This window comes from Protopterus annectens, chromosome 6.part1 (genome assembly GCF_019279795.1).
Source record: "Protopterus annectens isolate FY-2018-M chromosome 6.part1, PAN1.0, whole genome shotgun sequence".
Taxonomy (NCBI): domain Eukaryota; kingdom Metazoa; phylum Chordata; order Ceratodontiformes; family Protopteridae; genus Protopterus; species Protopterus annectens.
The window spans coordinates 183,072,934-183,091,771 of NC_056738.1; the positions used below are offsets into that span (position 1 = coordinate 183,072,934).

Genomic DNA, 18,838 nt, shown 5'->3' on the forward strand with positions numbered 1-18,838 from the left:
ACCAGCACCTGATCTGAGCTCAAAGCTCCCCCCTTACCCATAATGCCCCCTGTCTCCTTCCTCCCTTCAGATCTAGTTTGCCGCTGAATAGCTAAGCATTGTGGTCTCAAGCTCCAAGCGTTTTTTTGGGGTAAGTGATTGCATTTTGAGAGTTTCTCTCTTTCTGTACTTTCTATTCCCTCACCTTTTCTACCTGCTTTGGCGTCAATTTAAAAAAAAAAAAAAAAAAAACTTTTGTTGTAGTTTCCCCCCTTTTTGACCTTCCCACTCCTATCTTCTTTGCGAGTAAGTGTGTGCGTGCCTGTGTTTTTCCTCTTAGGAAGGAATATGGCAGATATTCCCCTAAACTAGGGTTTAGGAAGTACACTGTGTGGCTGTAAGTTCTCTCCAGCTGATGGCCACACTGTGTGTAGTGTGCTTGGGCTTGGCCCATTTGCTTACCCCTTGTCCTATTTGTGCAGGCTTCAGCCCACGGGCCCTTAAGGACAGGAGGGATAAGCTCATTTTGAAAGTCTTGGATGTCCTTCAAGGATGCATCTGCAGTCATAACATATGGGTTGTCCTGCCTCAGGCAGCCCTTCGGTCGGCCAGATTCCAAAGTCTGGGTCTGGCCTCGGCTGATGTCGCACTTTCCCCGACGTCAGAGCTTCTGGGGTATAAAGGCATCAGCCAACGCCATTTTCCTCGGTCTTTCTTGCCGCGCGGTGCCCGAAGCAGAAGCTGTTCGCAAGTGCCAGTCGGTCAGATCCAGAGATTTCAGCTACCGAAGACTTTGAAAAAAGCTAAGTACCCCGTTGGGGACTCTTTCTTACCTCAGCCGATGTCAGACAAAGTAAATAATTGTTTAACTTGTGGGAAACAAATACCTCATAAGGATTTCCATTCTTACTGCCTTCCTTGCTTAGGCCCAGACCACGACGTATCAGCTTGTTTAGCCTGTGCCTCCTTCAACCGACGGACTCTTAGACGTCGGTCGGAGTTTGCAGAAGAGTTTTTCGGATCCGCTTTTGCATATAAAATGCCGTCGGAGACTCCGACTACGCATATGGCCAAAAAACGCAGGGAAAAGGACCGACACTCGTGGCCCGCGGTTTTGGCTGAAACCACAGTTAGGCCTACCGCGAGTGTCTCGGTTTCGGCTGAAACCGAGTCCTCGGTTCTTACTTCTACCGAAATCATACCTCCGACAACCGAAATCATACCTCCGACAACCGAGGCCAGAGAGGCCCCGGCTGAGTCGGCTTCAGAAATCCCTACCGAAGCTAGCGCTCAAGAATTGTCCGACACCATTCCATTGGACATTTCTACACCTGCACGTGGGGCAGCTAGGCCCCCTGCTTCTATGTCTATTAAGGCCTTCTCCAGGGCTAAAGCTGCCAAACTTTCAAAAGCTTTACCTGCCAAATCTACTTCACAGAGGCCTTCCTCAAGTTCTCAGATTCTCAGTCTTGCTGAGGACCTTATATCCTTAATTAGGGGTTCCCAACCTCACCCAGACAGGGCCTCCCAACCTCCACCTGACAAAAGGCCTAGGACTGAACCCTCTGAACCTCTCTCCTCTGATTACTCCTCGGATGGATCTGATTTGTCAGACCATCAGGAAGGGGCCTATTCGCGTTATGAGGATTCAGATGCAGAAGACTCTATTCCTTCGGCCTCCCCTCCTGAAGAATTTTCCTTTGGGGAGACTTTGCACTCAATGAGGGAACACTTTCAATGGCAGGGTCAGGATTTTTCTGATTCTAGAAAAAGATTAAGGACATCTTTACATTTGCCCCAGCATAGGCCCTTAGCCATACCACCAGTGCTAACTGTAATTGATGATGTGTATAATGATGTCAGTTCTGCACCTGATTCTCTTCCCCCGGCCCCTGCCAATCCTGACAGATATTACAGGGTCCCGGATTCTCACTTCCACCTGTATAAAGCCCATGCTGCAGACCCAGAAACTATTTCTCAGGGCCCAAAAGGTGTTGCAGCTGCCACTGCCAAAAATCCCCTACCCTCTGAAAGAGAGTCAAGAGCATTAGAGAGATGGGGTAAAAAGGTTTATACATCTGCTACTCTTTCTGCCAGGGCATTAAACTGTCAATTCCATATGATACAGTACCAAGAATATTTGTTTGATCAGCTGAATAAAAAGCTTTCTTCTCCTGAACCTTTAGACCGTAAATCCCTTCAGGATTTGGTACACAACTCTCAGCAGGTCAGTAATCATTTCTTAAAATGTGGCTATGATGCACTGGAAGCTTCATTTAGATCAGCTATGACTGTGGCAGTAATTCGTAGGCATGCCTGGCTAAAAGAGCAATCCTTGCCAGACCATGTCAAGGCTAAACTCCTAGATGCTCCAATGGAGAAACAAAGTTTATTTGGCTCCCCTGCACAGGAGATTCTAAAGAAAGTGGAAGAAAAAGCAAAATCTGTGCAAACAGTAAAGGAATTTCTGCAGGTTCAACCTCCGAGGTTCAGCAGAAACTAGCTTTCAAAGAATTGGTCCTTTCCAGACACCTCCAGAGCACAGAGGGGCAGGAATAGACGTCCAAGAGGCAGAGGTCAAAGGGTGCCTACAGGGGTCGTCAGTGGCAGCCTGCCAACCAGAGGAGTAGTGCCACAGCTGCAACTACAACCACTACCACAGGACAGACACAATGACTTGACTCTGATTCCGCCTACCAGGGAACAACTGGAAGCTCCCTTGGGCGGAAAGCTGGCTTTATTCTCAAAAAACTGGCATTGCATTACAAAGGACACATGGACATTGCAAACAATAGACAAAGGATACAGGTTTCACTTCCACACTTTACCAAAAAGGAGCGGAATGCCAAACCTTCCACCAAACCAGAAGCCAGAGGCTTTAAGACAAATCAACAATTTACTTCAGATGAAAGCGATAGAAAGGGTACCATCTATGGAACAAGGCCAAGGATTTTACTCCAGACTATTCCTTGTACCAAGAAAAGAAAACCAATGGAGGCCTATTCTCGACTTGTCCGCACTGAACACATATCTCATTGTGCCAAAATTCAAAATGCTGACCCTACAGCAACTTCTTCCCATGTTGGGCAAGGAGTCTTGGCTGGTGACTCTAGATCTCAAGGAGGCATACCTGCACGTCCCTATCCGACCAGATTGCAGAAGACACCTCAGATTTCTTGCAGGATCAGAGCATTATCAATTCTCAGCATTACCCTTTGGCTTATCTACTGCCCAGAGTATTCACGAAATGCCTGGCATCAGTAATTGCACATTGCAGGCTTCAGGGAATTCAAATCTACCCATACCTGGATGACTGCCTAATACAAGCGGACAACAAGACAAAATTGATAAAGGATTTGGCCTATGTCATACACCTGTTACAGGCCTTGGGATACACAGTCAACATCCAAAAGTCAAGACTAGTGCCATCCCAAAGGATAACCTTTTGCATGCGTATCTGGACACAATAACTCAGATGGCTTTTCTCACAGAAGAAAAACAAAAGCAACTTCCAGATTACTTCATGACTTTGACAAGACAAGCTCAGCTTACTGCAAGGAAAGTCCTGCAGGCCCTGGGTTACATGGCATCCTGCATAATCTTGATCCCGCATGCCAGGCTGCATATGAGGAAATTACAATGGTACCTAAGGAATGTATGGTCTCAACACAGGCACAGTCTAGAAACCATGATACCAATCATTCCATGCCTTCAAAAGGAATTCCTGTGGTGGGCTCAGGCCTGCCAGTCCAACAGAGGGTTGCCTTTCAACAAACCAAAACCAAGGCAGACCATCACCACGGATGCCTCAGACCTAGGATGGGGAGCACACATGGAGGACAAATGTATCCAAGGCCTATGGTCTCAAGACCAGCTAAACTTGCACATAAACCAAAAGGAGATGCTGGCAGTGAAGCATGCAATCGAGGCATTCAAATCATTCCTCCAGCAAGGACATCTTCTGATAAGGACAGACAACACCACGGTCATGTGGTACATAAACAAACAGGGAGGCACGCATTTCTACCCTCTATGCCGGATGGCAATGGATCTGTGGAACCTAGGCCTGAATCTCAATATCTAGCTGCAGGCCAAATTCGTACCAGGAAAAGAGAATTCACTAGCAGACAGCTTAAGCAGAACTACAACGGATGCTCACGAATGGATGCTGCATCCAGACATCTTCAAACTCATAACAAAGAAATGGGGAATGCCAGAGATAGACCTGTTCACCTCCCCACTCAACCACCAACTGAAGAAATTCTGCTCAAGGACATACCACCCACAAGCCTGGAGGGTGGACTCTCTCTCTCTCTTTCAGCTGGAATGCCCTAACAGTGTATGCATTTCCACCTCTCCCATTGATGTACAAGGTTCTACTGAAGATCAGGGAGGAACAGCCAAAGGTGATAACAAATGTAAAATAAAATAAAAATAAATAATAGCTCCGGACTGGCCAAGGCAGCACTGGTATCCGCTACTGAGAAGCATGTCTCAGGCGAACTCATGGCCTCTACCCCTATGGCCTCTTCTTCTAACGCAGAACAATTTCAAGACCCTGCATCCAAACTTGAAAACACTGCAGCTAACTGCCTGGAAAATTGCTTAAAACCAAACCAAACTGTCTTATCTCAGAGGGTCAAGGACATTATCCTGGAGGCTCGCAGACCCTCCACAAGGAAGACATACTCAGCTAAATGGAAGAGATTCCTCATTTGGAGCACATCAAAGGGTACAGATGTCACAGTGGCAAACCTAGCACACATCCTAGAATACTTAGCAGAATTGTTCCACAATGGCCTGTCCTACTCTTCCATTAAGATTCATGCTTCAGCAATTTCAGCAGAATACAATATGGATCCTCCTATCTTCTCTCACCCTCTTCTCAGACAATTTTTGAGAGGGATCAAAAATGTAAAACCTCCTAGGAGACCCCCTCTGCCTGCATGGGATCTCAATTTTGTGCTGGAAAAATTGACACCACCTCCTTTTGAACCAGCAGCATCAGCAGACTTACAGTTTTTATCTTGGAAAACTGCTTTCCTTCTGGCAATTACTTCAGCAAGAAGAGTATCCGAGTTACAGGCATTAATGGCAGTGCAGCCTTTCCTTATTTTTCACCAGGATAGAGTGTCTCTGAGAACCAATCCTACTTTCATGCCAAAGGTGGTATCCAGGGTATCCTTGAACCAAGCTATTCATTTGCCTACGTTCTTCTGTAACCCACAGAACAAGGGGGGAAAACTTTTGCACACCTTGGATGTACACAGACAACTACGCTACTATCTGGACAGAACTAAAACCAGCAGAAAAACTGACCAACTTTTTGTAGCATATGAAACTGGGGTGCAAGGAAAAGCAATTTCCAAACAGACAATTTCAAAATGGATAGGAAATTGCATTCGCTTTTGCTACTCTTTTCATGGAAAGACAGCTCCTGAAAATATCAGGCCTCATTCCACAAGAGCCACAGCCACCACTACAGCTTTCCTACGAGGAGTGGCTACCAAGGACATTTTAGAAGCTGCTACTTGGACCTCCGTGCATACATTTGCCAAGCATTACAATCTACCTTTATACTCCAGATCCCGAGCAGGCTTTGCAACTGCAGTTTTACAGGGGATCTTAACTACACCATCCTTATCTTAGTACCTCCTCCCCCAGTTTGGCTATGGTATTCTACCCATATGCTATGACTGCAGATGCATCCTTGAAGGACATGGTACAGTTTTGTACCTACCATAAATGTAGATGTTCGATAGGTATGCATCTGCAGTCAGGATTACCCACCCTCCTTCCCCTCTGTGGTATTCCTAGGGTGCTTACCCCTCTTTCAGCTAGCTGGGGGAATCTGTTATGGTGTATTTGTTTGTTTGTATATATGTATATATATATATTTTTTTTTTTTGCTACTGTTTGGAACATTCAACATTTATCCAAATTTAGCCTTCCTAGAGGGCACCTGGCATCTGGGGCAAGAAACAGTGAGGAAAATGGCGTCGGCTGATGCCTTTATACCCCAGAAGCTCTGACATCGGGGAAAGTGCGACATCAGCCGAGGTCAGACCCAGACTTTGGAATCCGGCCGACTGAAGGGCTGCCTGAGGCAGGACAACCCATATGTTATGACTGCAGATGCATACCTACATTTATGGTAGGTACAAAACTGTACTTTTCCTCTTCGGGGACGACTGTCCCTGCAACCCCGGCTTCAGCCTCTTCTACCGCCGCTTTTGACTCTTCTCCTCCCCAGACCTCTGGGACTCAAACTCCTGCCGAAAGGTCTGGGGAAGGAGAGAGGGACCACAGGAAAGAGACCGCGGCCAAAACCCCCACCAGACTCTATTTCCCCCAGCTCCACTCTCCCAGGGTTTCCCCGGAGCCGGAGGTGTCTCAGTCTCCTCTAAGGACTTCCCCTCATCGGCACTCCCTGACTGTGTCAGTGGCTTCTACCCAGTCAACCCATAGTCTTAGCGAGGCGGAGATGGACAGGATGATGCGGAAGTTCATCTACACCCAAATCCAGATGGGACTCTTGCCGGGCCCCTCTCCCTCCAGAGCAGAGAGTTCGCAGACCTTTTTCACTCCTAAATTTGCTTTTCCAATCCATCCTTTTGTTTTTGGAGTCTTTCGATCTGTGGACTCTCTGGGTCGGGGGGGGGGGGGGGGGCGGCGCCAATGGTATCCTGTACCTCAACGATTGCCATTGCCTTGAGTATGTCGGAGCCAATAGGGCTGGATCCGAGCTCTTGGAGGTGTAGCCTCGGAGTCGGATCTGAGGGGATTCTGTCGGCTCCAAGTTTGTCGGAGCACAGTCTTCCCTTCGGCATCTCAGTGTCTGTAGTCTCTGCTCCGACTCCCCCCGTCAGATCTGAGGGGAACGGCTCCTATGGTGGTTTCTCAGGCTGCTCGCTCCCATTTGGCTTTTGAAGTGGTGCAGTGGGTTCTTTCGAGTTTGAAGCCCATGACCATCTTGTCCTTGGACTCGCCACAACTCCCACTGTTTTGGGTACGGCCCTGACTGTCCTGTCTCAGGGACAGCCTGTGCAGCTTTTGCCTCAGGAAGCCCCCACGTGGAGACAAGAGATTTGCGAGTTTCTCCCAGAGTGTCCCACTGGGGAATTTTATCGCAAAAAGACATGCAAAAGGAGGCACTTGGACTCCTCCAGAGTCCTTAACCGAAGACGGTGACTTGGAGGAAGGGGAAGGTTTACCCCGATCACCCCAAAGGATGTCGTCTTTGGAGACATCATGGAACTCCTTCGCCAGAGGGGGGTAGTCTGCCCGTGTTCCCTAAATTTCTTAAAATGTGGCTATGATGCACTGGAAGCTTCATTTAGATCAGCTATGACTGGGGCAGTAATTGTAGGCATGCCTGGCTAAAGAGCAATCCTTGCCAGACCATGTCAAGGCTAAACTCCTAGATGCTCCAATGGAGAAACAAAGTTTATTTGGCTCCCCTGCACAGGAGATTCTAAAGAAAGTGGAAGAAAAAGCAAAATCTGTGCAAACAGTAAAGGAATTTCTGCAGGTTCAACCTCCGAGGTTCAGCAGAAACTAGCTTTCAAAGAATTGGTCCTTTCCAGACACCTCCAGAGCACAGAGGGGCAGGAATAGACGTCCAAGAGGCAGAGGTCAAAGGGTGCCTACAGGGGTCGGCAGTGGCAGCCTGCCAACCAGAGGAGTAGTGCCACAGCTGCAACTACAACCACTACCACAGGACAGACACAATGACTTGACTCTGATTCCGCCTACCAGGGAACAACTGGAAGCTCCTCATGGAAAGCTGGCTTTATTCTCAAAAACTGGCATTGCATTACAAAGGACACATGGACATTGCAAACAATAGACAAAGGATACAGGTTTCACTTCCACACTTTACCAAAAAGGAGCGGAATGCCAAACCTTCCACCAAACCAGAAGCCAGAGGCTTTAAGACAAATCAACAATTTACTTCAGATGAAAGCGATAGAAAGGGTACCATCTATGGAACAAGGCCAAGGATTTTACTCCAGACTATTCCTTGTACCAAGAAAAGAAAACCAATGGAGGCCTATTCTCGACTTGTCCGCACTGAACACATATCTCATTGTGCCAAAATTCAAAATGCTGACCCTACAGCAACTTCTTCCCATGTTGGGCAAGGAGTCTTGGCTGGTGACTCTAGATCTCAAGGAGGCATACCTGCACGTCCCTATCCCACCAGATTGCAGAAGACACCTCAGATTTCTTGCAGGATCAGAGCATTATCAATTCTCAGCATTACCCTTTGGCTTATCTACTGCGCCCAGAGTATTCACGAAATGCCTGGCATCAGTAATTGCACATTGCAGGCTTCAGGGAATTCAAATCTACCCATACCTGGATGACTGCCTAATACAAGCGGACAACAAGACAAATTTGATAAAGGATTTGGCCTATGTCATACACCTGTTACAGGCCTTGGGATACACAGTCAACATCCAAAAGTCAAGACTAGTGCCATCCCAAAGGATAACCTTTTTAGGTGCGGATCTGGACACAATAACTCAGATGGCTTTTCTCACAGAAGAAAAACAAAAGCAACTTCCAGATTACTTCATGACTTTGACAAGACAAGCTCAGCTTACTGCAAGGAAAGTCCTGCAGGCCCTGGGTTACATGGCATCCTGCATAATCTTGATCCCGCATGCCAGGCTGCATATGAGGAAATTACAATGGTACCTAAGGAATGTATGGTCTCAACACAGGCACAGTCTAGAAACCATGATACCAATCATTCCATGCCTTCAAAAGGAATTCCTGTGGTGGGCTCAGGCCTGCCAGTCCAACAGAGGGTTGCCTTTCAACAAACCAAAACCAAGGCAGACCATCACCACGGATGCCTCAGACCTAGGATGGGGAGCACACATGGAGGACAAATGTATCCAAGGCCTATGGTCTCAAGACCAGCTAAACTTGCACATAAACCAAAAGGAGATGCTGGCAGTGAAGCATGCAATCGAGGCATTCAAATCATTCCTCCAGCAAGGACGACATCTGATAAGGACAGACAACACCACGGTCATGTGGTACATAAACAAACAGGGAGGCACGCATTTCTACCCTCTATGCCGGATGGCAATGGATCTGTGGAACCTAGGCCTGAATCTCAATATCTAGCTGCAGGCCAAATTCGTACCAGGAAAAGAGAATTCACTAGCAGACAGCTTAAGCAGAACTACCACGGATGCTCACGAATGGATGCTGCATCCAGACATCTTCAAACTCATAACAAAGAAATGGGGAATGCCAGAGATAGACCTGTTCACCTCCCCACTCAACCACCAACTGAAGAAATTCTGCTCAAGGACATACCACCCACAAGCCTGGAGGGTGGACTCTCTCTCTCTTTCAGCTGGAATGCCCTAACAGTGTATGCATTTCCACCTCTCCCATTGATGTACAAGGTTCTACTGAAGATCAGGGAGGAACAGCCAAAGGTGATAACAAATGTAAAATAAAATAAAAATAAATAGCTCCGGACTGGCCAAGGCAGCACTGGTATCCGCTACTGAGAAGCATGTCTCAGGCGAACTCATGGCCTCTACCCCTATGGCCTCTTCTTCTAACCAGAACAATTTCAAGACCCTGCATCCAAACTTGAAAACACTGCACCTAACTGCCTGGAAAATTGCTTAAAACCAAACCAAACTGTCTTATCTCAGAGGGTCAAGGACATTATCCTGAGGCTGCAGACCCTCCACAAGGAAGACATACTCAGCTAAATGGAAGAGATTCCTCATTTGGAGCACATCAAAGGGTACAGATGTCACAGTGGCAAACCTAGCACACATCCTAGAATACTTAGCAGAATTGTTCCACAATGGCCTGTCCTACTCTTCCATTAAGATTCATGCTTCAGCAATTTCAGCAGAATACAATATGGATCCTCCTATCTTCTCTCACCCTCTTCTCAGACAATTTTTGAGAGGGATCAAAAATGTAAAACCTCCTAGGAGACCCCCTCTGCCTGCATGGGATCTCAATTTTGTGCTGGAAAAATTGACACTACCTCCTTTTGAACCAGCAGCATCAGCAGACTTACAGTTTTTATCTTGGAAAACTGCTTTCCTTCTGGCAATTACTTCAGCAAGAAGAGTATCCGAGTTACAGGCATTAATGGCAGTGCAGCCTTTCCTTATTTTTCACCAGGATAGAGTGTCTCTGAGAACCAATCCTACTTTCATGCCAAAGGTGGTATCCAGGGTATCCTTGAACCAAGCTATTCATTTGCCTACGTTCTTCCGTAACCCACAGAACAAGGGGGAAAAACTTTTGCACACCTTGGATGTACACAGACAACTACGCTACTATCTGGACAGAACTAAAACCAGCAGAAAAACTGACCAACTTTTTGTAGCATATGAAACTGGGGTGCAAGGAAAAGCAATTTCCAAACAGACAATTTCAAAATGGATAGGAAATTGCATTCACTTTTGCTACTCTTTTCATGGAAAGACAGCTCCTGAAAATATCAGGCCTCATTCCACAAGAGCCACAGCCACCACTACAGCTTTCCTACGAGGAGTGGCTACCAAGGACATTTTAGAAGCTGCTACTTGGAGCTCCTGCGTGCATACATTTGCCAAGCATTACAATCTACCTTATACTCCAGATCCGAGCAGGCTTTGCAACTGCAGTTTTACAGGGGATCTTAACTACACCATCCTTATCTTAGTACCTCCTCCCCCAGTTTGGCTATGGTATTCTACCCATATGTTATGACTGCAGATGCATCCTTGAAGGACATGGTACAGTTTTGTACCTACCATAAATGTAGATGTTCGATAGGTATGCATCTGCAGTCAGGATTACCCACCCTCCTTCCCCTCTGTGGTATTCCTAGGGTGCTCAAATCCCCAGAGACGCTCTGGTGCATGCCTGCCCTCTTGGTCGTCTTTATGCCTACCCCCCCTTTACCTCTCCTTTCGAAGTTCCACAGAAAGCTCGCAGGCTGGGTAACACAGTAATCCTCATTGCCCCATTCTGGCCTCGTCAAGTCTGGTTTCCCTCCCTCTGGTCTCACCTAGGAGATCCACCACGGATCTTGAATCCGGCTCCGGATCTCATCTCGCACCCCTCGGGGATTCCTCACCCAGACCTGGACAGTTTGAAACTCACAGTTTAGCTGCTCCATTTCCCTTGAATATTAGGACTCCTGGTTTATCCTCTCCAGTTAAAACCATTTTGGTGGCAGCTCACAAATCTTCCACACAAAAAGTATATGGTGAAAAGTGGAAATGATTATTTATTTGGGCTTCTCAATGGGATTTAGATCTTTCACGGCTCCTGTTTCAGCGGTATTAATGTTTTTGGCGGGGATTGTCCGATAAGGTGCTAGTTCCTATACAGTTCAAGTCCACCTGGCTGCTATTTCTAATTTTCATGTGGCGGAGAATGTCTTCACTAGCCTCTTCTAGACTTTGCAAGACCTTCTTCAAAGGTTCCTTTCTTTTAAGGCCTCCAGTGATGGATCCTACACCTCCGTGGAACCTCACTTTTGTATTGCAGGCTTTAGTCTCCCCTCCATTTGAGCCCACAGCTTCAGTAGACTTGCAGTACCTCTCTTGGAAGACTGCCTTCTTGGTTGCAATTACTTCAGCCAGGCGAGTGTCAGAACTTCAAGCTTTGTCCATCAAAGTTCCTTACATGATTTTCCGTAAGGACAGGGTTTCACTGCACACTAATCGGTCCTTCCTTTCTAAGGTGGCGTCGGAAGCAAACACTAATCAAGCTATCAACCTTCCCGTCATCTTTCCTAATTTTCAGAAAAAGGGTGAATGTTACATTTGCTGGATGTACATAGACAATTGAGATTTTATCTATACAGGATGAAATCCTTTTGCAAATCTGATCAGTTTGTCTCTTACTCAAAACCCTTCTTAGGAAAGCCAATTTCAAAAGTGAATATTGCTCGTTGGATCTCCCAGTGTATTATACTGACAAAGGGATTTCGCCTTCAGGTCAAGTAAAACCACTTTCCACCAGGCCTGTGGCCACTTCAGTGGCTTTTTGGTCCAGGGTTTCGCTGGATAATATCTGTTCTGCAACTACTTGGTCCTCATGTCATACCGGATTAGACATTGTATTCAGGAGTAGGGCATCCTTGGGTTCCACGGTGCTGCGGAATATCCTTCCATGAGAGCCACCCAGGTATTTGTAGCTGGAGACTCTGTCCCACAGCTTGAAGATGAAATAGTCAACTACTTCAGATAAAGAAGTTATGTACTCACCATAACGGTTCATCTAAGTAAGTTGTACTTCATTTGTCTTCAACCATCCCCCCTCCTTCTCCCGACCTTGTCACTATGGTCCTGGCCGGGTTCCTATCACGTCATCTAACCTTTACAAGTTTGAACCACATATGGTCGAGACCATACGTTTGAATTTGTAAAAGTTAGAGCGTGTGAATGGAAATCTCCATAGGCGGAGGTTTCCATTCTGTTCAATGTTGTACGGTCTCGGAGTTGGTATGTTTAAGTAGCGGGTGGTGTGGAGGGCTTGCCTCCTGCTTACAACAGTTTATTTTGTTGTCCGTTTTTTTTTAGGTAGTCGAAGTTATGTAACTTCGAGCATAATGGTTCTACCATTAGGTGTTTGAAGTTATGTAACTTCGACTATGTGGGATAGACCCGTCCTGGCGTTGTATATGGGAGATGAACATTCTAATGGCTTGTCTTGCCATGCTTAGTTCAGGAAGTTGGGGAGCGCCAGTAGTGGTGCGGTCCTGTTGGGTCGGGCTTATTGTTCTGAGCAGCAAGCTCGATCTGAAGGGAGGGAGGAGACAGGGGGCATTGTGGGTAAGGAGGAGCTTGGAGCTCAGATCAGGTGCTGGTTATGCAGCAGTGTCTGATCCGATTCGGATCCATAGACCCACAGGTTGAAGACAAATGAAGTACAACTACTCAGATGGAACATTGTGGTGAGTACGTAACTTTTTTCATTTGATGTCACCTCAGCACAACTCTACATATTTCAGTCATCCTCATCACAGGTTAACCTCTCCTTCAGTAACCAAAGGATAACCCTTTCACACAGATCTGCTGATAGCAGTAGTAACTACAGATGCTTCCTTCGGGGGGGGGGGGTGTATTTCAAAATTAGGTTGGCCCAAGGCATATGGTCAACTTTAGACGCCAGTTTTCACACTCAGTATCTTGGAGGTGAGGGCGGTCCTACTAATGTAGCAGGCATTCTAGGATGTCCTCCCCAAGGGTATGATTTCCATACAGACAGCATAACAGTTGTGTTACATCAACAAACAAGGAGGAACCCTTTCTTACCCCATGTCCGGAGGCCATGAGAGTGTGGCATTAGGTGATGTCTTCATGCTAGCAATGTGCATCCCTGGGTCTTCCAGTGTTCTAGTGGACAGACTGAGCAGGACTATACGACCACCTCACTAGTGGGCCCTCAATCCAGCAATGCCAACTTTAATTGATTTTTTTTTTGTCACTGGGCCAACCTTACTGCAGCCTATTCGCCTCCTGCCTCAACAACTGCTGCAGTTTCTTTGCTCTGTTCCCTTCAGTCAGTCACCGAGGGGTACTCTAGTCCACAATTGGTCCCCAGGCTTTCTTTGTGTTTCTGTTATCACTTGTGAACAGATTCATTCAGAAAGCCATAGAGTGTAAGGCCAAAGTAATCCTCATTGCCCACTTCTGGCCCTGACATACATGGTTCCCTTCCCGTGGCTGCTACTAATAGGTCTCCCTTGGATGCTGGATCAGTATTCAGATCTGTCTTGCCTATCCAGACTACCTTCTCCAGACCAGACTGCCATGAAGCCAACTGCTTGGTTTCTCCAGATTTGACCATAGCCAGAGATGCCAGACTTCTCAGTACAGTTGATGAGATTAGATCAGCTTCCCAAAAACCTTCTATAAAATGATAGTAAATGGAAAACTTCACAAATACAAGGACAGTGGGTTGAGACTTTTGAGGGGAGGATTGATGGTCAGCAGGGATGGAGGCAAAAAGCATAAAGGAAAAGCATTAGCTGACCGTACAGTTGATGAGATTAGATCAGCTTCCCAAAAACCTTCTATAAAATGATAGTAAATGGAAAACTTCACAAATACAAGGACAGTGGGTTGAGACTTTTGAGGGGAGGATTGATGGTCAGCAAGGATGGAGGCAAAAAGCATAAAGGAAAAGCATTAGCTGACCGTTTTAAGTAGTGTGGTTTATTCATGTCTGCTTTAAGGATTTTAACTGTGTGCTGAAATTGTAATACTTACTGGTATAACCTAGTCTGAGAGAATCAGAGTTTGTCTGTGGTGCTCTTTGTGCCTTTTTGCTTTGAAGGATTATTTTGCCTTTTCATTCTTCAGTAAGTTAGAAAATGTACCAGATAATTAGTAGGCTGTTAGGCAGAGTCACACATTTTGACATGCTCCTGAGGCTATTACTATTATGTATACCACATGCTTCTGAGTCAGTTTGTCACAAATGTAGTTTCTTTGGAGTACATATTAATTTTGGATGTTGCATTAAAAATGGTCTTCACAGGTTGAAATACTTTTCTCAGATTCCAAAAAATAATTTAAGTCTTAAAATGATTAGTAAAGAGTCATGCAGATGTACCCCCCCACGCACGCATGCTCGCGCACACACACATACACACACAAAAAACTATAATGCTGCTTTCATTTCATTGAGAAAAAAAATGCTATTACATGTAGACTTTGAAATAAGCAACCATCTCTCTCTCCTTTTCTGTTCGTTTTCTTTCCCTGGTGTTGAAGTTAGTGTTGTCTGTCTCTTCTCCATGTTGATGAAGCTGTAGGTCTGTTGAAACTTGTGGAATACTGTAAGAAACAAAATAGCTATAAATGTACGAGAAAGATGAAAGTTGAACAAGTACAGTAGACTGCATTGACTCCCTAGTGTTTTCCATGAAATAAATCCAGAAACTTTGTGAAAATGGTTAAAAAAATCGGGAGGGTACACAGGGGTAGCAACAGCACACCTCACAATTCGTTTTTGTGATCTGTAGACTATAGCTTTTGACTATGGGATGGTTAATGACAGAGTGGGAACATAGCATTTACTGATGTTGGGGAATCCTTGGTTCGGGAGACTACTACTAGGAAGTAAGAGTTGAATTCTGTTGCAGTTCTGAGTAGTGAGTTATTGCAAGAGTGATTATGGTTGAATTTTTGGCTGAGATGTAAGATTTCTTTAATGACTGACAAGAATTTTTTAGGGTTTACTTTTATTCTGAAAGTTAATTTTTTGTCCTCATTTGCATTTTAGTATGTTTGTGGAACATAGTGAAGTTTGAGTTTTTTTTTTTTTATTTATTTTTGGCGTTCTTTCCATACTTGCATTAGCATTCTACTCTTCTTGGATAGCTAAATTGCATTATTTGTTTTAAATAGTTAAGGTGGGAAGTAGTGAGGGTTTATTTGGGGGAAGTAGAAGTTGAACTGTAGAATAATGGATAGGTATTGTTGGAAAGGAGTCTGAACATGAATAGACATAGTGCAAGTATGCAGGGAGAAGGGTTGTTGGGAATGATGCTAAATGTTGGATGGAAGTTGGGAAATAGGAAAATAGAAACAAGAATGTGTGATGGTAGTGAAGTTGTTTGGAGAGGATTAGGGAATGGGTGTCACAGATGAAATGTGTACATCAGAAGTGTAATGGTAGGGTAAGATGGGAGGTGGAAATTGGGGGTAAGGCAGTGGGCTTCCTACCCTCAGGTCAGTTGTTAAAAACAGCAATCCGTTTATAGCCAATACAGTGGAATTAACAAGGAGGCACAGAGTAGAACAGGTTTTATTTCATTTACTAAAACCAGGAAACCAGGGAGACTAACTGACATAAACAGTGTAATCTCTCAGTCAAGAGAAAGGGCAATGAACCACTTGCTTAAGTGGTCCTTGGAGCGCAAGGGCTAGACTTTTGGGAGAAATGTCACAGCCACTTTCCAGCACAGGGCAGGCACATATTTGACTAGTTAATACACAGCAAGGCTCTTAATGTTTAAACTTGCTTACATTGCATAATGGCAATATTCTCAGTGAAAATGTTTGAAAGTTGGAACTTGTTGCCGAGTTCCTTCAGTATCAGAGTCAGGTGGATGAAATGACCATAGACTCTGAAAGGAGAGAGAGAAACTCTGCTAACTTGTAATATTATATGGAGGCAATTAAGTTTAATACTTACTCGTAGAGATGGAGGAAGAACCACAATGAGTCACAGCAAGAGATTATGGGGTATTGCAAGCATGGCTAGCCTTAGGCATAGGCGAACTAGGCAACCGCCTAGGGGGCCGTACAGGCCGGCCTCATAAAGGGCGCAAATTAAAAACTTTACTTCTCCACACTTTTCAGTTGACTGTAGCATTGTGCCTTCCCCCACTTTTGTAATCCAAAGCACGACGATTCCACAGCACATAGAACAGCCCCCTACTGTGTTCTTCCACTCCCTCCCCCTGCATCTATACGACTGACGTCCCTAGCTACTGCTCCAATCGACAGTATATAACTCGGATCACGCCCACCTCTCATTCCTTCCTTTCTTCACTGACGAGATTGAGGCGGGTGCATCTATTGGCTGTCATCATTGCTTCCTCTTCCTGAATATGATCTCTGGACTGGATGGCGTGGATCATCGGCAATCTTGTTTCCTTGACCACGTGGGCTACAAACTCCTATTTTCGGATTTTTTTTTTTTTATGCAGTCATGCCCCTTGTTTGCTTCACTTGCTTGCTTCATTGCTTCTGGTAAAGGTAAGTCGATGTGTACAGCCGCAGGCAGCTCTCACGCTTTGTCACTAACACAAGATATTCTTTTTCTCACATATTGCTGTGTTTTCCTGCTCTGGGTTAGCATTTATTTGTGAAAATAACCGTTCTTCCTGTTTTCTTTATCAGCTGGTCAGCAAGTGCATCTCATGATCCCGTCTTTTGTGTGCCAAATTGCCTCATTGTGCTTACAGTGGCAGTGCATCACTGCTCTGACAACAAAGGCACAGTCACTGAGCTGTTTTAGTATTTAATCCTTGCTGCCTGCACGTTATAAAGAAATTGCTTGTTTTAATAACACACTGGCCTAGCCTGTATTTGGAGAATCATGTGTTTGCCAGCAAGCTATCAGGTCATTAGGTAATGCTGTTTATTTTGGTGAATGAACCACGGTGCTCCTGCACGCTGTTCAATAGCAGCTTGGTAGCCTTACAGATGTGTATCTGGTTATTTTCTTTATACAGACGAGCGCATAAGGCATAATGTAATTGTTCTAGGCAAAATCAAAATTTGGGATTAAAACACGTTAACCCAAGTCTTCCTGCTCACATTTCATGTCTGTTTTAATCAGCGTTAATTGTATGACAAATGTATGGTAAGGGTACTGCAATGATATTTGATATGTCAAACTTGCATTTAGTTTTATGTACTTTGATGCAAAAGTTATGCCCTTTACCTGATACCTCAAGTTACTTCCAAGGTACTTGGTAACTTTTATTCTCAGTGTTAGAATGCTTTGCTGGTCTGCAAAAGTTGTATGCAGTATCTTTAAAGGTTGTGCAGCTAAATTTGCCTACCGGAGTCTGAATTTGAGAGTTACTTTAGACAAAGGAAAAATCTGATATGAGAAGTGCTGCATACTGTCAGGGATAAGAACTGCATTCATAATTGGTTACTGTTTTTCCTAATTATATTCAGAATGTTGATAAATGAGCAGAAAGTTTACAAACAATCCATTTAATATTAAATAATGGAAAAAAAACAGTTCAGTGCACCAGAAATTTTGTTATATGCTTTCTTATATAGTAAACGTATACAGAGGGCGTTGGTGAGTGTATTTAACCACTGGAGGTGATGTTTCTTATATAGTAAACGTATACAGAAGGTTTTACTGAGTACATTTAACCACTGGAGGTGATGTGCCTTTATGCACTGTATCAGACAATCTGTTATGTTGATGGGCTAGTTCATGCTGACACATAATCTGTTTCTAATGGGCATTGTATAGTTATCTGCTATTGACTTTTATTGCTGCTGTTCTTTAGCTGTTGTAATTTAATTTGTAAACGTTGCCGGGACAGAGTATTACCATGCTTTTTCTAATTCCTTTAGTTACCATGGTTCAATTGATGTGTGAATAGTTTTTGACTTTCTTAGCCATATAGTCTTGGATCACACTTGAAATTGGTACTTACCTGGGGTACTTGCTAAATGAAGTGAGACTTAATAATGAAAAGTGTTTTTTAATTCCTTAAAGCTATGATAATTATTTTGATTCCTGAGCATGGATTTATTGACAGAATGCTATAGCTTTTTGATAACTCAGTATGGGCGTTGATAGTTGCCCTCGGATTACATATGAGAGAAAACAGATTTATGCTGTAAACCATTTTTAATAAACATTTCTATAAGACTGGTCACAGATTCAGTACAGAAACTGGTGGTAGTGGAAGCATGTCATTGCAATGATAGGTCTATGAAGTTATTTTGTTAAAATCTTGGCTACTTATAATCTCAGAACGCGAGTAATATATCTGATATGTGCAATATATTTTCACTTAGAAGGTAAGTATACATCTCAAATAGGATTAATTTACATTCCCATTAGAATCATGGCTAAGCTTTCACTGTTACCCAAAAGCAAGTGGTGTAAGTATACTTTTATTGTCACTCAGGCCAGGATTTATAGAGATGCCTTTCAGGATGGGTGGTGAGCCTTGCTACAAGTAGTGGAAAGCAGACATGAAAAACTAAGCAAGGGCAGCATTAACAGTTTGGCAGTTGCCTTTGCTTTAAGGTGAGCTTAGTGCATTAGATGAAAGATGCCACTTCAGCCGAGTGGTACAGTACAGAAGACACATGGT

The 18,838-nt window shown here is 44.6% G+C and overlaps 1 protein-coding gene across 1 annotated transcript in view; it reads left to right on the plus strand.

The window, feature by feature from the left end:
* The window catches only part of LOC122805455 (REST corepressor 2-like), an 858,342-nt gene that overhangs the window by 358,032 nt on the left and 481,472 nt on the right, over nucleotides 1-18,838 (plus strand). The gene's annotated exons all lie outside the window — the stretch shown is intronic.